Source organism: Panulirus ornatus, chromosome 60 (genome assembly GCF_036320965.1).
Source record: "Panulirus ornatus isolate Po-2019 chromosome 60, ASM3632096v1, whole genome shotgun sequence".
NCBI lineage: Eukaryota > Metazoa > Arthropoda > Malacostraca > Decapoda > Palinuridae > Panulirus > Panulirus ornatus.
The window spans coordinates 821404-848288 of NC_092283.1; positions in this window are offsets into that span (position 1 = coordinate 821404).

Consider the following 26885-nt stretch of genomic DNA (forward strand, 5'->3'; position numbering starts at 1 on the left):
CTAACCGACCAATCATTGATCAGATAATTTGTGTGTTCAGAGCACCGCCATTCTCATGACTTCAGGCGGGAGCTCAGAGTCGCAACCCTACCTTATGATGTCATGTTTGGTTTCTCTTCAACTCACGGTGACCTTTCTTGGCCTCCCTGGCTCATTCATGTGAATGTTGACTCTTTAATAAGCTCGGTCAACTGCTGAAATACGACTCTGTGTGGAAGACAGTCATAACAGCAAAACATAAGGTAGAGATCCCTACCTTATGTTTTTTCCCTACTCTGAGCTCCAGGATGACGTCATGTGAAGGGCGGGCCTCTGAACACACAAATTATCTGATCAATGATTGGTCAGTAAGTTCCAAGCCCCACCTATCAGATGACGTCATCCGGGTGCTTCAACAAACGAAACGTACTTTTTGTTCTCCTGTTTGGACCCTCTTTCGCTCAGATGGCCCCTTTTTTTATCATAAATGTCGTCATTCAAATGAGCCAGCGATGCTAAGAAAGGACGCCGCGAGCGAAAGAGGAAACAAACCGTCATTTCACATAATCCTGCGAGGCTAACTAAACAAGGCCACCGTGACCGGAAGAGGAACCAAACAGCACAACATAAGGTAGGGTTGCTACTCTGAGTTGCCCAAGTGACGTCATGAGAAGGGCTGGGTATTGTATATACAAACAATCTGATCAATGATTGGTCGGTCATGCCCAAGAGCCACCTATCATATGACGTCATCCTTATGTTCTGTTTGGAGCGTCTTCTGCTCAGTGTCGCATTTCAGCATTTGCCCGAGCTTTATTATTATTATTATTGTTATTATTATTACCATAAGCAGTCTTCTAGCCAGCGAGGCCAAGAAAGACCTCCGTGAGCGGAAGAGAAATCAAACAGCACAATATAAAGTAGGGTTGCTACTCTGAGTTGCCCGAGTGACGTCATGAGAAGGGCGGGATTTTGTACCTATAAGGCATCTGACCAATGATTGGTCATGTCCAAGCCCCACCTATGAAACGACGTCATCCGGCTACTTCAATAGAGCAACCCACCTTACGTTCTCCTATTTGGACCGTCTTCCGCCCAGAGTCGCATTTCAGCAGTTGACCGAGCTTATTAGATACAGAGTGAGGTAACATTCACATGAATTAGCCAACGAGGCCAAGAAAAGGCCACCGTGAGCGGAAGAGAAACCAAACAGGACATCATAAGGTAGGGTTGCTACTCTGAGCTTCCGGATGATGTCATGAGAAGGGCGGGGCTCTGAACCCACAAATTATCTGATCAATGATTGGTCGGTCAATCCCAAACCCATCTATCAGGTGACTTCAACCGTGTACTTCATTGCAGAAACCAAATTATGTTCTCCTGTCTGGACCGTCTTCAGCCCAGAGTCGCATTTCAGTAGTTGACCGAGCTTATCAAAGAGAGTCGACATTCACGTGAATGAGCCAATGAGGGCAATTAAGGCCACCGTGAACGGAAGAGAAACTAAACAGGACATCATAAGGTAGGGGTGCTAGTCTGAATTCACGGGTGACGTCATGAGGGTGGAGGTCTGTAATCCACAGAGTATGTGTCCAATGATTGGTTATACCCAGGCCATGCCTATCAGATGACGTCAGCCAGTTACCTCAACGCACCCAACACTATCATATGTTCACCTGATTAGAACGTCTTCCGCTCAGAGTCGCATTTCTGCAGGATAAAGGCCCCTTCATTTCAAACAATCCAACGAGGCCAAACAAGGCCACCGTGAGCGGAAGAGGAATCAAACAGCACAACATAAGGTAGGGTTGCTACTCTGAGCTACCCGGGTGACGTCATGAGAAAGGCGGGGTTCGGAACCCAGAAATGATCTGACCAATGATTGGTCGGTCAATTCCAATCCCCACCTATCAGATAACGTCATCCGAGTACTTCAACACAGCAACCCTACCTTATGTTCTCTTATTTGGACCGTCTTCGGCCCAGTGTCTTATTTCAGCAGTTGAAGGAGATTATTAGTCAACATTCACATGAATGAACCAGCGAGGCCAAGAAAGGCGACGTAAGGGGGAGAGAAACCAAACAGGACATCATAAGGTAGGGTTGCTACTCTGAGCTCCCGGGTGACGTCATGAGAAGAGCTGGGCTCTGAACACATAAATTATCTGATCAATGATTGGTCGGTAAGTTCCAAACCCCACCTATCACAGGACATCATCCGAATACTTCAACACACCAACCCTACCTTATGTTCTCCTTTTTTGAACGTCTTCCGCCCATAGACGCATTACAGTAGTTGACCGAGCTTATTAAAGAGTCGACATTCACATGTATGAGCGAGCCAACGAGGCCAAGAAAGGCCACCGTGAGCGGAAAAGGAACCAAACAGCACATCATAATGTAGAGTTGCTTCTCTGAGCTCCCGGATGATGTCATGAGAAGGGCGGGGCTCTGAACCCAAAATTATCTTCTCAATGATTGGTCGGTCAATCCCAACCTATCAGATGACGTCAGCCGACAACTTCAATGCAGCAACCCTATCTTATGTTCTCCTGTTTGGCCTGTCTTCCGCTCAGAGTCGCATTTCAGCAGGATAAAGCAGCCGGCATTTCACATAATCCAGCGAGGCTAACTAAACAAGGCCACCGTAACCGGAAGAGGAACCAAACAGCTCAACATAATGTAGGGTTGCTACTCTGAGTTACCCGAGTGACGTCATGAGAAGGGCGGGGTATTGTATATACAAACAGTCTGATCAATGATTGGTCGGTCATGCCCAAGAGCCACCTATCATATGACGTCATCCGGGTACTTCAATACACCAACCCGACCTTACGTTCTGTTTGGAGCATCTTCTGCTCATGTCGCATTTCAGCATTTGCCCGAGCTTTACTATTATCATTATCGTTATTATAATTACCATAAAGAGTCTTCTAGCCAGCGAGGCCAGGAAAGGCCTCCGTGAGAGGAAGAGAAATCAAACAGCACAATATAAAGTAGGGTTGCTACTCTGAGTTGCCCGAGTGACTTCAGGAGAAGGGCGGGATTTTGTACCTATAAGGCATCTGACCAATGATTGGTCATGTCCAAGCTCCACCTATGAAACGACATCATCCGGCTACTTCAATAGAGCAACCCATCTTATGTTCTCCCATTTGTACCGTCTTCCGCCCAGAGTCGCATTTTAGCAGTTGACCGAGATTATTAAAGAGTCAACATTCACATGATTGAGCCAATGAGGCCAAGTAAGGCCACCGTGCGCGGAAGAGGAACCAAACAGGACATTATAAGGTAGGGTTGCTACTCTGAGTTGCCCGAGTAACGTCATGAGAAGGGCGGGGTATTGTATATACAAACAATCTGATCAATGATTAGTCGGTCATGCCCAAGAGCCACCTATCATATGACGTCATTCGGGTACTTCAATGCACCAACCCGACCTTATCTTCTGTTTGGAGCGTCTTCTGCTCAGTGTCGCATTTCAGCATTTGCCCGAGCTTTATTATTATTATTATTGTTATCATTATTACCATAAGGAGTCTTCTAGCCAGCGAGAACAAGAAAGGTCTCCGTGAGCGGAAGAGAAACCAAACAGCACATCATAAGGTATGGTTGCTACTCTCAGTTCCCGGGTGACGTCATGAAGGTGGAGCTCTGTAATCCACATAGTATGTGTCCAATGATTGGTTATACCCAGGCCCCGCCTATCAGATGACGTCAGCCAGATACTTCGACGCAGCAACCCTATCTTATGTTCTCCTGATTAGACCGTCTTCAGCTCAGAGTCGCATTTCAGCAGGATAAAGGCGACTTCATTTCACATAATACAGCGAGGCAAAGAAGGCTACCGTGAGCGGAAGAGGAATCAAACAGCACAACATAAGGTAGGGTTGCTACTCTGAGGTACCCGGTGGACGTCATTAGAAAGGCTGGATTCGGAAACCATAGATTATCTGAGCAATGATTGGTCGGTTAATTCCAATCCCCACCTATCAGATAAAGTCATCCGGCTACTTTAACGCAGCAACCCTACCTTATGTTCTCCTATTTGTACCGTCTTCCGCCCAGAGTCGCATTTCAGCAGTTGCCCGAGCTTATTAAAGAGAGAGTCAACATTCACATGAATGAGCCTACGAGGCCAAGAAAAGGCCACCGTGAGCGGAAGAGAAACCAAACAGCAAATCATAAGGTACGGTTGCTGCTCTGAGCTCCCGGGTGATGTCATGAGAAGTGCGGGGCGCTGAGCACACAAATTATCTGATCAATGATTGGTCGGTCAATCCCAAACCCCACCTATCAGATGACGTCAGCCGACTACTACATTGTAGCACCCCTAATTATGTTCTCATGTTTGGACCGTCTTCCTCCTAGAGTCGCATTTCAGTAGTTGACCGAGCTTATCAAAGAGTCAACATTCACATGATTGAGCCAGAGAGGCCAAGTAAGGCCACCGTTAGCGGAAGAGAAACCAAACAGGAAATCATAAGGTAGGGTTGCTACTCTGAGTTCCCGGGTGACGTCATGAGAAGAGCTGGGCTTTGAACACATAAATTGTCTGATCAATGATTGGTCGGTAAGTTCCAAACCCCACCTATCAGATGATGTCATCCGAATATTTCAACACACCAAACGTACCTTATGTTCTCCTTTTTTGACCGTCTTCCGCCCATAGTCGCATTCCAGTAGTTAACCGAGCTTATCAAAGAGTCGACATTCACATGTATAAGCGAGCAACGAGGCCAAGAAAGGCCACCGTGATCGAAAGAGAAACCAAACAGCACATCATAAGGTAGGGTTGCTTCTCTGAGCTCCCGGATGACGTCATGAGAAGGGCGGGGCTCTGAACCCACAAATTATCTGATCAATGGTTGGTCGGTCAATCCCAAACCCCACCTATCAGATGACGTCTTTCGACAACAGGAACCCTATCTTATGTTCTCTGTTTGGACCGTCTTCCGCTCAGAGTCTCATTTCAGCAGGATAAAGCCGCCGTCATTTCACAGAATAAAGAGAGGCTAACTAAACCAGGCCACCGTGAACCGGAAGAGGATCCAAACAGCACAACATAAGGTAGGGTTGCTACTCTGAGTTGCCCGATAGACGTCATGAGAAGGTCGTGGTATTGTATATACAAACAGTCAGATCAATGATTGGTCGGTCATGCCCAAGAGCCACCTATCATGTGACGTCATCCTTATGTTCTGTTTGGAGCGTCATCTGCTCAGAGTCCCATTTCAGGATTTGCCCAAGCTTTATTATTAATATTATTGTTATTATTATTACCATAAGGGGTCTTCTAACCAGCGAGGCCAAGAAAGGCCTCCGTGAGCGGAAGAGAAATCAAACAGCACAATATAAAGTAGGATTGCTACTCTGAGTTGCCCGAGTGACGTCATGAAAAGGGCGGGATTTTGTACCTATAAGGCATCTGACCAATGATTGGTCATGTCCAAGCCCCACCTATGAAACGACGTCATCCGGCTACTTCAATAGAGCAACCAACCTTATGTTCTCCTATTTGTACGGTCTTCTGCCCAGAGTCGCATTTCAGCAGTTGACCGAGCTTATTAAAGAGTGAGTCAACATTCATATGAATGAACCAACGAGGCCAAGAAAAGGCTACCGTGACCGGAGGAGAAACTATACAGCACATCATAAGGTAGGGTTGCTACTCTGAGCTCCCGGGTGATGTCATGATAAGGGCGGGGCGCTGAACACACAAATTATCTGATCAATGATTGGTCGGTCAAACCCAAACACCACCTATCAGATGACGTCAGCCGACTACTTCATTGCAGCAACACTAATTATGTTCTCCTGTTTGGACCGTCTTCCACCTAGAGTCGCATTTCAGCAGTTGACCGAGCTTATTACAGAGTCAACATTCACATGAACGAGCCAGCGAGGCCAAGTAGGCCACCGTGAGCGGAAGAGAAACCAAACAGGACATCATAAGATAGGGTTGCTACTCTGAGTTCCCGGTTCATGTCATGAGGGTAGAGCTCTGTAATCCACATAGTATGTGTCCAATGATTAGTTATACCCAGGCCCCGCCTATCAGATGACGTCAGCCAGGTACTTCAACGCAGCAACCCTATCTTATGCTCTCCTGTTTAAACCGTTTTCCGCTCAGAGTCGCATTTCAGCAGGATATAGGCGCCTTCTTTTCACATAATGTAACGAGGCCAAACAAGGCTATTGTGATCGGAAGAGGAATCAAACAGCACAACATAAGGTAGGGCTGCTACTCTGAAGTACCCGGGTGACGTCATGAGAAAGGCGGGGCTCGGAATCCACAAATTATCTGATCAATGATTGGTCGGTCAATTCCAATCCCCACCTTTCAGATGACGTCATTCGGCTACTTCAAAGCAGCAACCCTACCTTATGTTCTCCTATTTGGACCGTCTTCCACCCAGAGTCGCATTTCAGCAGCCGACCGAGCTTATTAAAGAGTCAACATTCACATGAATCAGCCAACGAGGACAAGAAAAGGCCACCATGAGCGGAAGATAAACCACACCACATCATAATGTAGGGTTGCTACTCTGATCTCCCGGGTGACGTCATGAGGGTTGAGCTCTGTAATCCACATAGTATGTGTCCAATGATTGGTTATACCCAGGCCCAGCCTATCAGATGACGTCAGCCGGGTAATTAAACGCACCAACCCTAGGGATCATATGATCTCCTCATTAGACCGTCTTCCACTCAGTGTCGCATTATAGCAGGATAAAGCCGCCGTCATTTTACATAATCTAGCGAGGCTAAACAAGGCCACCGTGAGCGGAAGAAGAATCAAACAGCACAACATAAGGTACCGTTGGTACTTTGAGTTGCCCAAATGACGTCATGAGAAGGGCGGGATTTTGTACCTATAAACCATCTGACCAATTGGTCATGTAAAAGCCCCATCTATCAGGCGACGTCATCCGGATAATTCAACGCAGCAACCCTACCTTATGTTCTCCTGTTTGGACCGTCTTCCGCTTAGAGTGCCCTTTTTTTACAGTAAACTGGCATCATTCAAATGAGCCAGCGAGGTTAAGAAATTCTGAGCTACCGGGTGACGTCATGAGAAGGGCGGGGCTTTGAACCCACAAAATATCTGCCCAAAGATTTGGTCGGTCATGCCCAGGCCCCGCCTATCAGATGACGTCAACCGGGTACTTCATAGCAGCAACCCTATCTTATGTTCTCCTGTTTGGACCGACATCCGCTCCGACTCACAATTCAGCATTTGACCGAGCTTATTAAAGAGTCAACATTCACATGAATGAGCCAGCGAGGCCAAGAATGGCCACCGTGAGTGGAAGAGAAACTAAACAGGACATCATAAGGTAGGGTTGCTACAATGAGCTCCCGGGTGACGTTATGAGGGCGGAGCTCTGTAATCCACAAAGTATCTGTCCAATGATTTTTTATACCCAGACCCCGTCTATCAGATGACGTCATCAGGGTACTTCAACACGGCAACCATATCTTATGTTCTCCTCTTTGGACCGTCTTCCGCTCAGAGTCGCATTTCAGCAGGATAAAGCCGTCGTCATTTCACATAAGCCAGCGAGGTCAAACAAGGCCACCGTGATCGGAAGAGAAACCAAACAGAACAACATAAAGTAGGGCTCCTATTCTTAGCTACCGGGTGAAGTCATGAGAAGGGTGGGGTTCTGAACCCACAAATTACCTGATCAATGATTGGTCGGTGAGTCCCAAGCCCTACCTATTAGATAACGTCATCCCGTTACTTCAACAAACCAAAACTATCTTATGTTTTGTTTGGAGCGTCTTCTGCTCAGAGTCGCATTTCAGCATTTGCCCGAGCTTTTTCTTATCATCATTATTACCATAAGGAGTCTTCTAGCTTGCGAGGCCTAGAAAGGCCTCCGTGAGCGGAAGAGGAATCAAACAGCACAACATAAGGTAGGGTTGCTCCTCTGAGCTCCCGGGTGACGTCATGAGCAGGGCGAATCTCTGTAATCCACAAACTATCTGTCCAATGATTGGTTATTCCCAGGCCTCACCTGTGAGATGACGTCAGCCGGGAACTTCAACACAGCAACCCTATCTTATGTTTTCCTATTTGGACCGTCTTCCGCACAGAGTCCCATTTCAGCAGGATAAAGCCGTCGTAATTTCACATAATCCAGCGAAACCAAACAAGGCCACCGTGAGCGGAAGATGAACCATAGAGCACAACATAAGGTAGGGTTGCTACTCTGAGATACCCTGATGACGTCATGAGAAAATCGGGGTTCTGGCCCTACAAATTATCTGGTCAATGATTGGTCGGTCAATCCCAAGCCCCACCTATCATATGACGTCAGCCGGGAACTTCAACACAGCAACCCTATCTAATGTTCTCCTGTTTGGACCGTCTTCCACTCAGAGTACACTTATTTTCTTTATCATAAAGTGTCGTCATTCAAATGAGCAAGCGAGGCTAAGAAAGGCCTCCACGAGCGGAAGAGGAACCAAATAGCACAACATGATAATAATAAAGCTCCGGTAAATGCTGAAATGCGACACTGAGCAGAAGACGCTCCAAGCAGATCACAAGGTCGGGTTGGAGCTTTGAAGTATCCGGATGACGTCATATGATTGGTGGTTCTTGTGCATGACCGACCAATCATTGAGCATATTGTTTGTATATACAATACCCCGCCCTTCTCAAGACGTCACTCGGATAACTCAGAGTAGCAACCCTACCTTATGTTGTGCTGTTTGGTTCCTCTTCCGGTCACGGTGGGCTTGTTTGGTTTCGCTGGATTATGTGAAATGACGACGGCTTTATCCTGCTGAAATGCGACTCTGAGCTAAAGACGGTCCAAACAGGAGAACATAAGATAGGGTTGCTGCGTTGAATTTGTCGGCTGACGTCATCTGATAGGTGGGGTTTTGGATTGACCGACCAATCATTGATCAGATAATTTGTGGTTTCAGAGCCCCGCCCTTCTCATGACATCATCCGGGAGCTCAGAGAAGCAACCCTACCTTATGATGTGCTGTTTGGTTTCTCTTCCGTTCACGGTGGCCTTTCTTGGCCTCGTTGTCTCGCTCATACATGTGAATGTCGACTCTTTAACAAGCTCGGTCAACTACTGCAATGCGACTATTGGTGGAAGACTGTCAAAAAAGGAGAACATAAGGTAGGGTTGGTGTGTTGAAGAATTCGGATAACGTCATTTGATAGGTGGGGTTTGGAACTTACCGACCAATCATTGATCAGACAATTTATGTGTTCAAAGCCCAGCTCTTCTCATGACGTCACCTGGGACCTCAGAGCACCAACCCTACCTTATGATGTCCTGTTTGGTTTCTCTTCTGCTCACGTCTATTGAAGTAGCCGGATGACGTCGTTTCATAGGTGGGGCTTGGACATGACCAATCATTGGTCAGATGGTTTATAGGTACAAAATCCCACCCTTCTCATGACGTCACTCGGCCAACTTAGAGTAGCAACACTACTTTATAATGTGCTCTTTGATTTCTCTTCCGCTCACGGAGGCCTTTCTTGGCCTCGCTGTCTAGAAGACTCCTTGTGGTAATAATAAAAACAATAATAATAATAATAATAATAAAGCTCCGGGAAATGCTGAAATGCGACACTGAGCAGAAGACGCTCCAAACAGAACATAAGGTCGGGTTGGAGCTTTGAAGTATCCGGATGACGTCATGTGATTGGTAATTCTTGTGCATGACCGACCAATCATTGAGCATATTGTTTGTATATACAATACCTCGACCTTCTCAAGACGTCACTCGGGCAACTCAGAGTAGCAACCTTACCTTATGTTGTGCTGTTTGGTTCCTATTCCGGTCACGGTGGCCTTGTTTAGCCTCGCTGGATAATGTGATATGACGGCGGCTTTATCCTGCTGAAATGCGACTCTGAGCTAAAGACGGTCCAAACAGGAGAACATAAGATAGGGTTGCTGCGTTGAACTTGTCGGCTGACGTCATCTGATAGGTGGGGTTTGGGATTGACCGACCAATCATTGATCAGATAATTTGTGGGTTCAGAGCCCCGCCCTTCTCATGACATTATCCTGGAGCTCAGAGAAGCAACCCTACCTTATGATGTGCTGTTTGGTTTCTCTTCCGCTCACGGTGGCCTTTCTTGGCCTCGTTGGCTCGCTCATACATGTGAATGCCGACTCTTTAACAAGCTCGGTCAACTAATGCAATGCGACTATTGGTGGAAGACTGTCAAAAAGGAGAACATAAGGTAGGGTTGGTGTGTTGACGTATTCGGATAACGTCATTTGATAGGTGGGGTTTGGAACTTACCGACCAATCACTGATCAGACAATTTATGTGTTCAAAGCCCAGCTCTTCTCATGACGTCACCCCGGAGCTCAGAGTACCAACCCTACCTTATGATGTCCTGTTTGGTTTCTCTTCTGCTCACGGTGGCCTTACTTGGCCTCACTGGCTCAATCATGTGAATGTCGACTCTTTGATAAGCTCGGTCAACTACTGAAATGCGACTCTAGGCGGAAGACGGTCCAAACAGGAGAACATAGTTAGTGTTGCTGGAATGAAGTAGTCGCCTGACGTCATCTGATAGGTGGGGTTTGGGATTAACCGACCAATCATTGATCAGATAATTTGTGTGTTCAGCGCCCCGCCCTTCTCATGACATCATCCGGGAGCTCAGAGTAGCAACCATAACTTATGATGTCCACTTTGGTTTCTCTTCCGCTCACGGTGGCCTTTTCTTGGCCTCGTTGACTCATTCATGTGAATATTGTTGACTTACTCTTTAATAAACTTGGTCAACTGCTGAAATGCGACTCTGGGCGGAAGACTGTACACATAGGAGAACATAAGGTGGGTTGCTCTATTGAAGTAGCCGGAACACGTCGTTTCATAGGTGGGGCTTGGACATGAGCAATCGTTGGTCAGATGGTTTATAGGTACAAAATCCCACCCTTCTCATGACGTCACTAGGGCAACTCAGAGTAGCAACACTACTTTATAATGTGCTCTTTGATTTCTCTTCCGCTCACGGAGGCCTTTCTTGTCCTCAGTAGCTAGAAGACTCCTTGTGGTAATAATAATAACAATAATAATAATAATAAAAGCTCCGGCAAATGCTGAAATGCGACACTGAGCAGAAGACGCTCCAAACAGAACATAAGGTCGGGTTGGAACTTTGAAGTATCCGGATGACGTCATATGATAGGTGGCTCTTGTTCATGACCGACCAATCATTGATCAGATTGTTTGTATATACAATACCCCGCCCTTCTCATGAAGTCACTCGGGCAACTCAGAGTAGCAACCCTACCTTATATTGTGCTGTTTGGTTCCTCTTCCGGTCACGGTGGCCTTGCTTAGTTAGCCTCGCTGGATTATGTGAAATGACGGGGGCTTTATCCTGCTGAAATGCGACTCTTAGCTGAAGACGGCTGTTTGGTTTCTCTTCCGCTCACGGAGGCTCGTTGGCTCGCTCATCCATGTGAATGTCGACTCTTTGATAAGCTCGGTCAACTACTGCAATGAAACTATGGGCGGAAGACGGTCAAAAAAGACGATCATAAGGTAGGGTTGGTGTGTTGAAGCATTCGGATGACGTCATCTGATAGGTGGGGATTGTAACTTACCGACCAATCATTGATCAGACAATTTATGTGTTCAAAGCCCAGCTCTTCTCATGACGGTCACCTCGGAGCTCAGAGTAGCAACCCTACCTTATGATGTTCTGTTTGGTTTCTCTCCCCCTTACGTCGCCTTTCTTGGCCTCGCTAGCTCATTCATGTGAATGTTGACTCTTTAATAAGCTCGATCAACTGCTGAAATGCGACTCTGGGCGGAAGACGGTCCAAATAGGAAAACATAAGGTAGGGTTGCTTCGTTGAAGTAGCCGGATGACGTCGTCTGGTAGGTGGGAATTGGAATTGACCGACAAATCATTCATCAGATAGTTTATGGGTTTCGAACCCCGCCTTTCTCATGACATCACCTGGGTACCTCAGAGAAGCAATCCTACCTTATGTTGAGCTGTTTGATTCCTCTTCCGCTCAGGGTAGCCTTGTTTGGCCTCGCTGGATAATGTGAAATGACGGCGGCTTTATCCTGCTGAAATGCGACTCTTAGCGGAAGACGGTCCAAACAGGAGAACATAAGATAGGGTTGCTGCGTTGAAGTACACGGCTGACGTCATCTGATATGCGGGACCTGGGTATAACCAATCATTGGACACATACTATGTGGATTACGGAGCTCCACCCTCATGACGTCACCCGGGAACTCAGAATACAACCCAACCTTATGATGTTCTGTTTGGTTTTGCTCCCGCTCACGGTGGCCTTTCTTGTCCTCGCTGACTCATTCATGTGAATGTTGACTCTTTAATAATCTCGGTCAACTGCTGATATGCGACTCTGTGCGGAAGACGGTCCAAATAGGAGAACATAAGTTAGGATTGCTGCGTTGAAGTACTCGGATGACGTCGTCTGATAAGTGGGGCTTGGACATGACCAATCGATTGGTCAGATGATTTATAGGTACAAAATCCCGCCCTCCTCATGACTTCACTCGGGCAACTCAAAGTAGCAACAGTACCTTATGTTTTGCTGTTTGATTCCTCTTCCGCTCACGGTGGCCTTGTTTGGCCTCGCTAGATTACGTAAACTGACGGCGGCTTTATCCTGCTAAATTGCGACTCTGAGCGGAAGATGGTCGAAACAGGAGAACATAAGATCCCTAAGGTTGCTGCGTTTAAGTACCCGGCTGAATTCATGTGATAGGCTTGGCGTGGGTATAACCAATCATTGGACACATACGATGTGAATTGCAGAGTTCCACCCTTATGACGTCACCGGGGAACTCAGAGTAGCAACCCTACCTTATGATGTCCTCTTTGAATTCTCTTCCGCTCACGGTGGCCTTTCCTTGGCCTCGTTGGCCCATTCTTGTGAATGGTGACTCACTCTTTAATAAGCTCGGTCAACTGCTGAAATGCGACTCTGGGCGGAAGACGGTACAAATAGGAGAACATAAGGTGGGTTGCTCTATTGAAGTCGCCGGATGACGTCGTTTCATAGGTGGGGCTTGGATATGACCAATCATTGGTCAGATGCCTTATAGGTACAAAATCCCGCCCTTCTCATGACGTCACTCGGGCAACTCAGAGTAGCAACCCTACTTTATATTGTGCTGTTTGATTTCTCTTCCGCTCACGGAGGCCTTTCTTGGCCTCGCTAGCTAGAAGACTGCTTATGGTAATAATAATAACAATAATAATAATAATAAAGCTCGGGCAATTGCTGAAATGCGACACTGAGCAGATGACCCTCCAAACAGAACATAAGGATGACGTCACATGATAGGTGGCTCTTGGGCATGACCGACCAATCATTGATCAGATTGTTTGTATATACAATACCCCGCCCTTCTCATGACGTCACTCGGGCAACTCAGAGTAGCAACCCTACCTTATGTTGTGCTGTTTGGTTCCTCTTCCGGTTACGGTGGCCTTGTTTAGTTAGCCTCGCAGGATTATGTGAAATGACGGTGGCGTTTTCCTGCTGAAATGCGACTCTGAGCGGAAGACGGTCCAAACAGGAGAACATTAAATAGGGTTGCTGCGTTGAAGTTGTCGGCTGACGTCATCTGATAGGTGGGGTTTGGGATTGACCGACCAATCATTGATCAGATAATTTGTGGGTTCAGAGCCCCGCCCTTCTCATGACATCATCTGGGAGCTCAGAGAAGCAACCCTACCTTATGATGTCCTGTTTGGTTCTCTTCCGCTCACGGTGGCCTTTCTTGGCCTCGTTGGCTCGCTTATACATGTAAATGTCTACTCTTTAATAAGCTCGGTCAACTACTGCAATGCGACTATGGGCGGAAGACGGTGAAAAAAGGAGAATATAAGGTAGGGTTGGTGTGTTGAAGTATTCGGATGACGTCATCTGGTAGGTGGGGTATGGAACTTACCGACCAATCACTGATCAGACAATTTATATGTTCAAAGCCCTGCTCTTCTCATGACGTCAACCGAGAACTCTGAGGAGGAACCCTACCTTATCATGTCCTGTTTGGTTTCTCTTCCGCTCACGGTCTCCTTACTTGGCCTCTCTGGCTCAATCATGTGAATGTTGACTCTTTGATAAGCTCGGTCAACTACTGAACTGCGACTCTGGGCGGAAGACGTTCCAGACAGGAGAACATAATTAGGGTTGCTGCGTTGAAGTAGCCGGATGACGTTATCTGATAGGTGGGGATTGGAATTGACCGACCAATCATTGATCAGATAATTTGTGGGTTCCTAACCCCATCTTTCTCATGACGCCACCCGGGTACCTCAGAGTAGTAACCCTACCTTATGTTGTGCTGTTTGATTCCTCTTCCGCTCACGGTAGCCTTTTTTGGCCTCGCTGGATTATGTGAAATGAAGGGGCCTTTATCGTGCTGAAATGCGACTCTGAGCGGAAGACGGTCTAATCAGGAGAACATAAGATAGGGATGCAGTGTTGAAGTACCTGGCTGACGTCATCTGATAGGCGGGGCCTTGGTATAACCAATCATTGGACACATACTATGTTGATTAAAGAGCTCCACCCTCATGACGTCACCCGGGAACTCAGAGTAGCAACCCTACCTTATGATGTACTGTTTGGTTTATCTTCCGCTTACGTCGTCTTTCTTTGCCTCGCTGGCTCATTCATGCAAATGTTGACTCTTTAGTAAGCTCGGTCAACTGCTGAAATGCGAGTTTGCGCGGAAGACGGTCCAAATTGGAGAACATAAGGTAGGGTTGCTGCGTTGAAGTAGCCGGATGACGTCGTCTGATAGGTGGGGCTTTTACATGACCAATCATTGGTCAGATGCCTTATAGGTACAAAATCCCACCCTTCTCATTACGTCACTCGGGCAACTCAGAGTAGCAACCCTACTTTATATTGTGCTCTTTGATTTCTCCTCCGCTCAAGGAGGCCTTTCTTGACCTCATAGGCTAGAAGACTACTTATGGTAAAAATGATAATAATAATGATAATGATAAACCTCGGGCAAATGCTGAAATGCGACAAGGGGCAGATGACGCTCCAAAATGAACATAAGGATGACGTCACATAATACGTGGCTCTTGGGCATGACCGACCAATCATTGATCAGATTGTTTGTATATACAATACCCCGCCCTTCTCATGACGTCACTCGGGCAACTCAGAGTAGCAACCCTACCTTATGTTGAGCTGTTTGGTTCCTCTTCCGGTCACGGTGGCCTTGTTTAGTTGGCATCGCTGGATTATGTGAAATGACGGCGGGTTTATCCTGTTGAAATGCAACTCTGATCGGAAGACGGTCCAAATAGGAGAACATAAGATATTGTTGCTGCGTTGAAGTTGTCGGCTGACGTCATCTGATAGGTGGGGCTTGGGATTCACCGACCAATCATTGATTAGATAATTTGTTGGTTCAGAGCCCCGCCCTTCTCATGACATCATCCGGGAGCTCAGAGAAGCAACCCTACCTTATGATGTGCTGTTTGGTTTCTCTTCCGCTCACGGTGGCCTTTTTTGGCCTCGTTGTCTCGCTCATACATGTGAATGTCGACTCTTTAATAAGCTCGGTCAACTACTGCAATGCGACTATGGGCGGAAGACGGTAAAAAAAGAACATAAGGTAGGGTTGGTGTTTTGAAGTATCCGGATGACGTCATCTAATAGGTGGGGTTTGGAACTTACCAACCAATCATTGATCAGATAATTTATGTGTTCAAAGCCCAGCTATCTCATGACGTCACCTGGGAGTTCAGATTATCAACCCTACCTTATGATGTCTTGTTTGGATTCTCTCCCCCTTACGTCGCCTTTCTTTGCCTCGCTGGCTCATTCATGTGAATGTTGACTCTTTAATAAGCTCGGTCAACTGCTGAAATGCGACTCTCGGCGGAAGACGGTCCAAATAGGAGAACATAAGAAAGGGTTGCTGCGTTTAAGTTGTCGGCTGACGTCATCTGATAGGTTGGGATTGACCGACCAATCATTGATCAGATAATTTTTGGGTTCCGAACCCCGCTTTTCTCATGACGTCACCCGGGTAGCTCAGAGTAGCAACCCTACCTTATGTTGTGCTGTTTGATTCCTCTTCCGCTCACGGTAGCCTTGTTTGGCCTCGCTGGATTATGTGAAATGAAGGCGCCTTTCTCCTGCTGAAATGCGACTCTGAGCGGAAGAGGTCTAATCAGGAGAACATAAGATAGTGTTGCTGCGTTGAAGTACCTGGCTGACGTCATCTGATAGGCGGGGCCTGGGTATAACCGATCATTGTACACATACTATGTGGATTACAGAGCTCCACCCTCATGACGTCACTCGGGAACTGAGAGTAGCAAGCCTACCTTATGATGTCCTGTTTGGTTTCTCTTCCGCTCACGGTGTCCTTGATTGGCCTCATTGCTCAATCATGTGAATGTTGACTCTTTGATAAGCTCGGTCAACTGCTGAAATTCGACTCTGGTCGGAAGACGGTACAAATAGGAGAGCATAAGGTGGCTTGCTCTATTGAAGTAGCCGGATGACGTCGTTTCATAGGTGGGTCTTGGACATGACCAATTATTGGTCAGATGCCTTATAGGTACAAAATCCCGCCCTTCTCATGACCTCACTCGGGCAACTCAGAGTAGCAACCCTACTTTATATTGTGCTGTTTGATTTGTCTTCCGGTCACGGAGGCCTTTCTTGGCCTCGCTGGCTAGAAGACTCCCTATGGTAATAATAATAACATTAATAGTAGTAATAAATGCGACACTGAGCAAAAGACGCTCCAAACAGAACATAAGGATGCCGTCACATGATAGGTGGCTCTTGGGCATGACCGACCAATCATTGATCAGATTGTTTGTATATACAATACCCCGCATTTCTCATGACGTCACTCTGGCAACTCAGAGTAGCAACCCTACCTTATGTTGTGCTGTTTGGTTCCTCTTCCGGTCACGGTGGCCTTGTTTAGTTAGCCTCGCTGGATTATGTGAAATGACGGCGGCTTTATCCTGCTGAAATGCGACTCTGAGCGGAAGATGGTCTAAAGAGAAGAACATAAGATAGGGTTGCTGCGTTGAAGTACCTGGCTGACGTCATCTGATAGGTGGGGCCTGGGTATAACGAATCATTGGACAGATACTATGTGGATTAAAGAGCTCCACCCTCATGACTTCACCAGGGAGCTCAGAGTAGCAACCCTACCTTATGATGTGCTGTTTGGTTTCTCTTCCGCTCACGGTGTCCTTTCTTGGCCTCGCTGGCTCATTCATATGAATGTTGACTCTTTAATAATCTCGGTCAACTGCTGAAATGCGACTCTGAGCGGAAAACGGTCCACATAGGAGAACATAAGGTAGAGTTGATGCACTGAAGTAGCCGGATGACGTCGTCTGATAGGTGGTGCTTGGACAAGACCAACCGATTATTGGTCAGATGGTTTAGAGGTACAAGATCCCGCCCTTCACATAGCGTCACTTGGGCAACTCAGAGTAGCAACCCTACCGTATGTTGTGCTGTTTGATTCCTCTTCCGCTCACGGTGGCCTTTCGTGGCCTCGTTGGGTCATTCATGTGAATGTCGACTCTTTAATAAGCCCGCTCAACTGCTGCAATGCGACTATGTGCGGAAGACGGTCCAAAAATGAGAACATAAGGTACGGGTGGTGTCGCATTTCAGCATTTGCCCGAGCTTTATTATTATTATTATTGTTATTATTATTACCATAGGAAGTCTCCTAGCCAGCGAGGACAAGAAAGGCCTCCGTGAGCGGAAGAGAAATCAAACAGCACAATATAAATTAGGGTTACTACTCTGAGTTGCCTGAGTGACGTAATGAGAATGGCGGGATTTTGTACCTATACGGCATCGGACCAATGATTGGTCATGTCTAAGCCCCACCTATGAAATGACGTCATCCGGCTACCTCAATAGAGAAACTCATCTTATGTTCTCCTATTTGTACCGTCTTCCGCCCAGAGTCGCATTTCAGCAGTTGACCGAGCGTATTAAAGAGTGCGTCAACATTCACATTAATGAGCCAACGAGGCCAAGAAAAGGCCACCGTGAGCGGAAGAGAAACCAAACAGCACATCATAAGGTAGGGTTGCTACTCTGAGCTCCCGGGTGATGTCATGAGAAGGGCGGGGCGCTGAACACACAAATTATCTGATCAATGATTGTTCGGTGAATTCCAAACCCCACCTATCAGATGAAGTCAGCCGACTACTTCATTGCAGAAACCCTAATTATGTTCTCCTGTTTGGACCGTCTTCCGCCCAGAGTCGCATTTCAGTAGTTGACCCAACTTATCAAAGAGTTAACATTCACATGATTGAGCCAGTGAGGCCAAGTAAGGCCTCCGTGAGCGTAAGAGAAACCAAACAGCACATCCTAAGGTAGGGTTGCTACTCTGAGTTCCCGTGTGACGTCATAAGCGTGGAGCTCTGTAATCCACATAGTATGTGTCCAATGATTGGTTATACCCAGTCCACTCCTATCAGATGACGTCAGCCAGGTACTTCAACCGTCTTCCGTTCAGAGTTGCATTTAAGCAGGATAAAGGCGCCTTCATTTCACACACTCCAGCGAGGCCAAACAAGGCTACCGTTAGCGGAAGAGGAATCAAACAGCACAACATAAGGTAGTGTTGCTACTCTGAGGTACCAGGGGGATATCATGAGAAAGGCGGGGTTCGGAACCCATAAATCATCTGATCAATGTTTGGTCGGTCAATTCCAATCCCCACCTATCAGATGACGTCATCCAGCTGCTTCAAAGCAGCGACCCCACCTTATGTCCAATGCGATTATGGGCGGAAGACGGTCGAAAAAGGAGAATATAAGGTAGGGTTGGTGTGTTGAAGTACCAGGAAGACATCATCTGATAGGTGGGGTTTGGAATTTCCCGACAATCATTGATCAGATAATTTATGTGTTCAGAGCCCCGCTCTTCTCATGACGTCACCCGGGAGCTCAGAGTAGCAACCCTACCTTATGATGTCCTGTTTGGTTTCTCTTCCCCTTACGTCGCCTTTCTTTGCCTCGCTGGCTCATTCATGGAAATGTTGACTCTTTAATAAGCTCGGTCAACTGCTGAAATGCGACTCTGGACGGAAGACGGTCTAAATAGGAGAACATAAGGTAGGGTTGCTGCGTTGATATATCCGGATGACGTCGTCTGATAGGTGGGCCTTGGACATGACCAATCGATTGGTCACATGGTTTATAGGTACAAAATCCAGCCCCTCTCATGACGTCACTCGGGCAACTCAAAGTAGCAACGGTATCTTATGTTGTGCTGTTTGATTCCTCTTCCGCTCACGGTGGCCTTGTTTAGCCTCGCTAGATTGTGAAAAATGACGGCGGCTTTATCCTGCTAAAGTGTGACACTGAGCGGAAGATGGTCGAAACAGGAGAACATAAGATCCCTAGGGTTGCTGCGTTCAAGTTCCCTGCTGACGTCATCTGATAGGCGTGGGCTAGGTATAACTAATCATTAGACACATACTATGTGGATTACAGAGCTCCACCCTCATGACGTCACCCGGGACCTCAGAGTATCAGCGCTACCTTATGATGTCCTGTTTGGTTTCTCTTACGCGCACTGTGGCCTTACTTGGTCTCACTGGCTCAATCATGTGAATGTTGACTCTTTGATAAGCTCGGTCAACTACTGAAATGCGACTCTAGACGGTCCAAATAGGAGAACATAATTAGGGTTGCTGCAATGAAGTTGTCGGCTGACGTCATCTGATAGGTAGGGTTTGGGATTGACCGACCAATCATTGATCAGATAATTTGTGGGTTCAGAGCCCCGCCCTTCTCATGACATTATCCGGGAGCTCAGAGAAGCAACCCTACCTTATGATGTGCTGTTTGGTTTCTCTTCCGCTTACGGTGGCCTTACTTGGCCTCGCTGGCTCATTCATATGAATGTTGACTCTTTAATAATCTCGGTCAACTGCTGAAATGCGACTCTGAGCGGAAAACGGTCCACATAGGAGAACATAAGGTAGAGTTGATGCATTGAAGTAGCCGGATGACGTCGTCTGATAGGTGGGGCTTGGACATGACCAATCGATTATTGGTCAGATGGTTTAGAGGTACAAGATCCCGCCCTTCATATGGCGTCAACTGGGCAACTCAGAGTAGCAACCCTACCTTATTTTGTGCTGTTTGATTCCTCTTCCGCTCACGGTGGCCTTTCTTGACCTCGTTAGCTCATTCATGTGAATGTCGACTTTAATAAGCTCGGTCAACTGCTGCAATGCGACTATATGCGGAAGACGGTCCAAAAAGGAGAACATAAGGTAGGGGTGGGGTCGCATTTCAGCATTTGCCCGATCTTTATTATTATTATTATTGTTTTTATTATTACCATAAGGAGTCCTCTAGCCAGCGAGGCCAAGAAAGGCCTCCGTGAGCGGAAGATAAATCAAACAGCACAACATAAGATAGGGTTGCTACTCTGAGTTGCCCGAGTGACGTCATGAGAAGGGCGGGATTTTGTACCTATAAGGCATCTGACCAATGATTGGTCATGTCCAAGCCCCACCTTTCGCTAAGAGTCGCATTTCAGCAGGATAAAGGCGCCTTCATTTCACATAATCCAGGGAAGCCAAACAAGGCCACCGTGAGCGGAAGGGGAATCAAACAGCACAACATAATGTAGGGTTGATACTCTGAGGTTCCCGGGTGACGTCATGAGAAGGGCGGGGCTCGGAACCCACAAATTATCTGATCAATGATTGGTCGGTCAACTCCACTCCCCACCTATCAGATGACGTCATACGGCTACTTCAACGCAGCAACCCTACTTTATGTTCTCCTTTTTGGACCGTCTTCCGCCCGTAGTCGCATTGCAGCAGTTGACCGAGATTATTAAAGAGTCAACATCCATATGAATGAGCCAACGAGGCCAAGAAAGGACACCGTGAGCGGAAGAGAAACCAAACAGGACATCATAAGGTAGGGTTGCTACTCTGAGCTCCGTGGTGACGTCATGAGGGTGGAGCTCTGTAATCCATATAGTATCTGTCCAATGATTCGTTATACCCAGGCCCCGCCTATCAGATGACGTCAGCCAGGTACTTCAACGCAGCAACCCTATCTTATGTTCTGTTTAGACTGCCTTCCGCTCAGAGTCGCATTTCAGCAGGATAAAGGCGCCTTCATTTCACATAATCCAGGGAGGCCAAACAAGGCCTCCGTGAGCGGAAAAGGAATCAAACAGCACAACATAAGGTAGGGTTGCTACTCTGAGTTGCCCGAGTGACGTCATGAGAAGGGCGGGATTTTGTACCTATAAGGCATCTAACCAATGATTGGTCATGTCCAAGCCCCACCTATGAAACGACGTCATCCGGCTACTTCAATGCAGCAACCCACCTTATGTTCTACTATTTGTACCGTCTACCTCCCAGATTCGCATTTTAGCAGTTGACAGAGCTTATTAAAGAGCCGACATTCACATAAATGTGCCAACGAGGCCAAGAAAGGCCACCGTGAGCGGAAAAGAAACCAAACAGGACATCATAAGGTAGGGTTGCTTCTCTGAGCTCCCGGTTGATGTCATGAGAAGGGCGGGGCTCTGAACCCACAAATTATCTGATCAATGATTGGTCGGTCAATCCCAAACCCCACCTATGAGATGACGCGCCGGATTATCGCTCGCACTTATAAAGCTCCAAAGGCCGAATAATTCGAGTGATTGCGTACCCTAAGCCCTAGCTCCGTTGGTTGGTTATCCAGTACATTCCAACCAACAGCTGAGAGTCGGAGGTTGTCCAGCTACGTTTACTGGTATAGCAGGGCAGCTACTAAAGGGAAATCCCTTGGGCTGAAGCACAGCGGCAGAGGCGATCGTCTGACTGCAGTCCTCTGCTTCCTTCGGGCGGCAGCACTGTGCGACCAAAACCGAAGCGTCTACCTTTGTCACGGGTCTTCGCTTCGTTGACACCCGTCACGCGTAACCCATTCTTAGTTGAATAGCGTACCAGCCTCTGTTGGTATGTCGGGTGCCAGCAACGACCACGTGGGAGCGGCCAACGACCGTTCACCCACTTGCCCACATTGTGGGAAGACCTTCGCCAGCTTTCGGGGCCGTAGGGTCCACGAGAGGCAGGCGCATGCCGGCTCCTTTCATCAGGAGCTGGCGACAAGACACGTTCTGTCCAAGGCTCGATGGTCTGATGAGGAGGTGGAGCTCCTCGCCAGGGCTGAGGCCGGGATGGCAGCTGGTCCCTCACTAGTTGCCGGGCAGGGCCTGAACCAGCGGTTGCGGGAGATTGTCCCTTCTAGGACGATCGACGCGATCAAAGGGCTCCGACGCAAGGCGTCATATAAGTCCAGAGTTCAGGAACTGACCTTGAACTTAAACCTGATCCAGGAAACGGGTGAAGGTGAGGTGCTGGGTGGATCGCCGATTAGGCGGCGTGTCCCAGCCATAACGAGAGGTAACACGCGGGATGACACAGAGGGGGAAGCACCACGTACAGGGATGTACGCGTGTGCGGAACCCGGCGGTGAGATGACCATTCCTCCCGCGGTTTTATCCGTCCCAGCCATTCCGCGGATCCCCCAACCCCAACAAACGATTACTTCCTTTATGGCGGAGACTGTTGCCTACTTCGACTTGTTACTACTCGACCCCACAAGGACATCGTGGGGCGAGGACGCCCTAAATGCAGCCCTAGACCATTTGCGTCAGGGTGACAGCCTCGCCGCCGCCAGGGCCGCTGCAAAACACGCATCGGAGATGCTAAGTTCTTGCAGCCCGCCCCAAGACCGCCCGAATCGTGGTGAAAGGGGTTCAAGGCAGTCAGCGAACCAGGGCCGTGCACGCCGAGCGGAGGGGACACCTTTGCGCGGGAATCGGCTTAGAAGGGAGCAATACCGCCAAACGCAGAGACTCTATCGAGAGAATAGATCTTTGGCTGCTGGACAGATCCTCAAAGGTGATTGGGAGGTACCGCCAACTTCGGTTGGGCCGGACCGCCTCATTCCCTTTTGGGGGGCTCTCTTCTCTCGACCGTCTGAGCCGGACGAACGTGTCATCACCGACTACGACCTAGAAAGTGAACAACTAGCAAGTGTTATAACTATAGACGAGGTAGCACATCACCTCAAGGCGACGCGAACATCTGCCCCTGGACCTGATGGAATGACGACGAGGTTGCTGAAGTCCATTCCTCCGAGGGTACTGGCTAAGATGTTCAACCTTTGGTTGGCTACGTCTGCGCTGCCAGAGCCATTCAAAGCAAATAGAACGGTACTGATACCGAAAGTCCCTAACCCTACCGAGCCCAAGGACTACCGCCCAATTACGATCTCGTGTGCGGTAGTCCGACTGCTTCACAAGATTCTAAGCAGCCGCATCTCTAGCCTCATCAAGATCGACGAGGCTCAAAAGGCATTTGTCCCAGTTGACGGGTGCCTTGAGAACTTGACGATCTTAGATGCGATCGTCGGTCGTGCGCGAGCACACGCCCACGGTGTGCACCTGGCATTCTTAGACATGGCAAAAGCGTTCGATAGTGTTAACCATAGCACTATCGAACGTGCCATGTCGCGGAAGGGGATTCCAGCCCTAGTCAGGTCATATATTATGTCGACGTATGACCGAGCCTTCACAAAAATTGAAGGCAGCGATGAGATGGCGGAGAAAATATTTATGACTCGTGGGGTCAAACAAGGCGACCCATTATCGCCGATGCTCTTTAACCTGGTGATTGACGAGGGAATCACTAGGGTAAAGGAGACCGGCGTAGGGGTAAAGTTAGGCGACAAGACAGTATCAGCGCTGGCTTTTGATGATGATTTGGTTCTGGTAGCGCAGACGCCCACTGGCCTCCAAAAGGCAATGGACGTCATGGCTGAGACTCTCGCGGGGGGTGGACTTCAAGTAAACCCAGGGAAATGTCGTACCCTCAGCATGGAGGTTGACGGCAAGCGGAAGACTTGGTACGTCAATAAAAATAGGACGTATCAAGTCTTGGGCAGCGCTGTCGGCTCCATGAGTGCTGAGGACGATTATAAGTACCTCGGAATTCTTGTTGGGGCCGCGGGTCGCCGAAAGTCTTATGGTGCCTTGCTAGAAGAGAGGCTAAGAAACATCACCAGAGCCCCTCTCAAACCCCAACAACGGATTGCGCTGCTCGTTGAACATCTGATCCCCAAGCTCATGCATCGACTTGTGTTGGGGTAAGTATATAAGACGCAATTAGCACGCATGGACAGGCAGGTGCGGGTGGCGGTTCGCCGCTGGCTCCGCCTAGCCCATGACGTGCCCTGTGCATTCTTCCACTCGACACCTGGAGATGGTGGGCTGGGCATACCAGACTTTGTTTCAACCGTCCGGCTCAACAAACAAGCGCGGTTCGAAAAACTTCTCACCTCGTCCGACCCAGTAATTCAGGCGGCTGTTCGGGAGCCTGCAGTCTTGAGCAAACTGCAGCGCTGGTCCGGACCCGCATGCATTGCCGGTCGCCAGGCGGGAAGTAAGCTCGAACGTCAGCACGTATGGCGTGCCAATCTAATCAGCACTGTTGACGGTGCGGCTCTCGCTCCATCTACCACTGTGCCTCAAGTGAGTAGGTGGGTGAATAGTGGGAACCGTTTCTTGACCGGTGCTGATTACGTGAAGGCCGTTCAAGTGCGGATAGGCGCCTTACCCACCCCTGCCAGGGCGTCCAGAGGCCGTCCCGAAATAAACGGTCTCTGTGACACCTTCCAGAAACCGGGTACGCTGGGTCACATCGCTCAGATGTGACCACGTACACACGGTGGTCGGGTTAAGAGGCACGATAACATCTGTGCGTTTTTGGCTGGACGTCTGAGGCAAAGAGGTTTTCAGGTGTCCTGCGAGCCCCGCATTCCGATTGTGGGGTCCTTTAGAAAGCCGGACATCGTAGCTTCTAAAGGCACGGAGACCTATATAATTGACACCCAGGTCTCCGGGGTTCACTTCCCGCTTTCGGCTGCACATACATACAAGTGCAGCTACTATGGTACCCCGGAAGTCTTACGAGGCGTACGGGAATACACAGGTAAAGACACCGTGCATGTTACCTCAGCTACCCTGAGTTGGCGAGGTGCATGGTGTCAAGAAAGCGTGAGTGCTCTCAGGGGGTTAGGGCTGACGTACCGGGACCTAGAGGTGTGCAGCGTCAAAGCCCTAACCTGGACGCATTCCCTTTACAGGATGTGGTCCAAGGGCACAGGTTAAGTAGTCGAAGCCTGCCTCAAACATCTGGTGTCGGCCCACCGAGCAGGCGTAAGGTCATCTCCCCCTTGTCGGCTTGGGGTGTGCGGGATTAGGCTGTTCTCCCGTGGCCCCCACAGGCAGGTACCAGTTCCTGAGGGCGGGTTGTCGGGCGGGATGGTGGACGCCTAGGCAGGGTTGCCCATTGCTCCCGCGCGACGGCCGCACCGGAAGGTGAGCGGTGCTGGAAGGTCGCTGTGCCGATGTCGGCAACCTAAGTCATAACGGGACCCAAATATCGTCGAAACATCCTCTAACTGCCACCTCCAACTTACTTCGAACTTTGCTATCAGCATTCTGATCTACAATCTTCCTCTTATAGTATCCATACAGTTTTCCTATTAACAACTTCCTTCACTTTCTACACGTAGTGTTAGCCGACAGATCAACACCTTTGCACAGTAGATAGATCTTCCCCATCGCACATTACTAATTGGCAAGATCGAAAAAAAAAAAAAAAAAAAAAATAAAGTATGGTTGCTACTCTGAGTTGCCCGAGTGACGTCATGAGAAGGGCGGGATTTTGTACCTATAAGGCATCTGACCAATGATTGGTCATGTCCAAGCCCCACCTATGAAACGACGTCATCCGGCTACTTCAATGCAGCAACCCACCTTATGTTCTACTATTTGTACCGTCTACCTCCCAGATTCGCATTTCAGCAGTTGACAGAGCTTATTAAAGAGCCGACATTTACATAAATGTGCCAACGAGGCCAAGAAATGCCACCGTGAGCGGAAAAGAAACCAAACAGGACATCATAAGGTAGGGTTGCTTCTCTGAGCTCCCGGTTGATGTCATGAGAAGGGCGGGGCATTGAACCCACAAATTATCTGATCAATGATTGGTCGGTCAATCCCAAACCCCACCTATCAGATGACGTCAGCCGGCTACTTCAACGCAGCAACCCTACCTTATGTTCTCCTGTTTGGCCCGTCATCCGCCCAGGGTCGCACTTCAGCAGTTGACCGAGCTTATTAAAGAGTCAACATTCACAAGCATTAGCCAGCGAGGCCAAGAAAGGCGACGAAAGGAGGAGAGAAACCAAACAGGACATCATAAGGTAGGTTTGCTTCTCTCAGCTCTCGGGTGACGTCATGAGAAGGGCTGGGCTTTGAACACATAAATTATCTCATCAATGATTGGTCGGTAAGTTCCAAACCCCACCTATCAGATGATGTCATCCGAATAATTTCAACACCCCAAACGTACCTTATGTTCTTTTTTCACCGTCTTCCGCCCATAGTCGCATTGCAGTAGTTGACCGAGCTTATCAAAGAGTCGACATTCACACGTATGAGCCAACGAGGCCAAGAAATGACACCGTGAGCGGAAGAAATACCAAACAGCACATCATAAGGTAGGGTTGCTTCTCTAAGTTCCCGGATGATGTCATGAGAAGGGCGGGGCTCTGAACCCACAAATTATCTGATCAATGATTGGTCGGTAAATCCCAAACCCCACCTATCAGATGACGTCACCCGACAACTTCAACGAGCAAACCCTATCTTATGTTCACCTGTTTGGACCGTCTTCCGCTAAGAATCGTATTTCAGCTGGATAAAGGAGCCGTCATTTCACATATTCAAGCGAGGCTAACGAAACAAGGCCACCGTAACCGGAAGAGGAACCAAACAGCACAACAT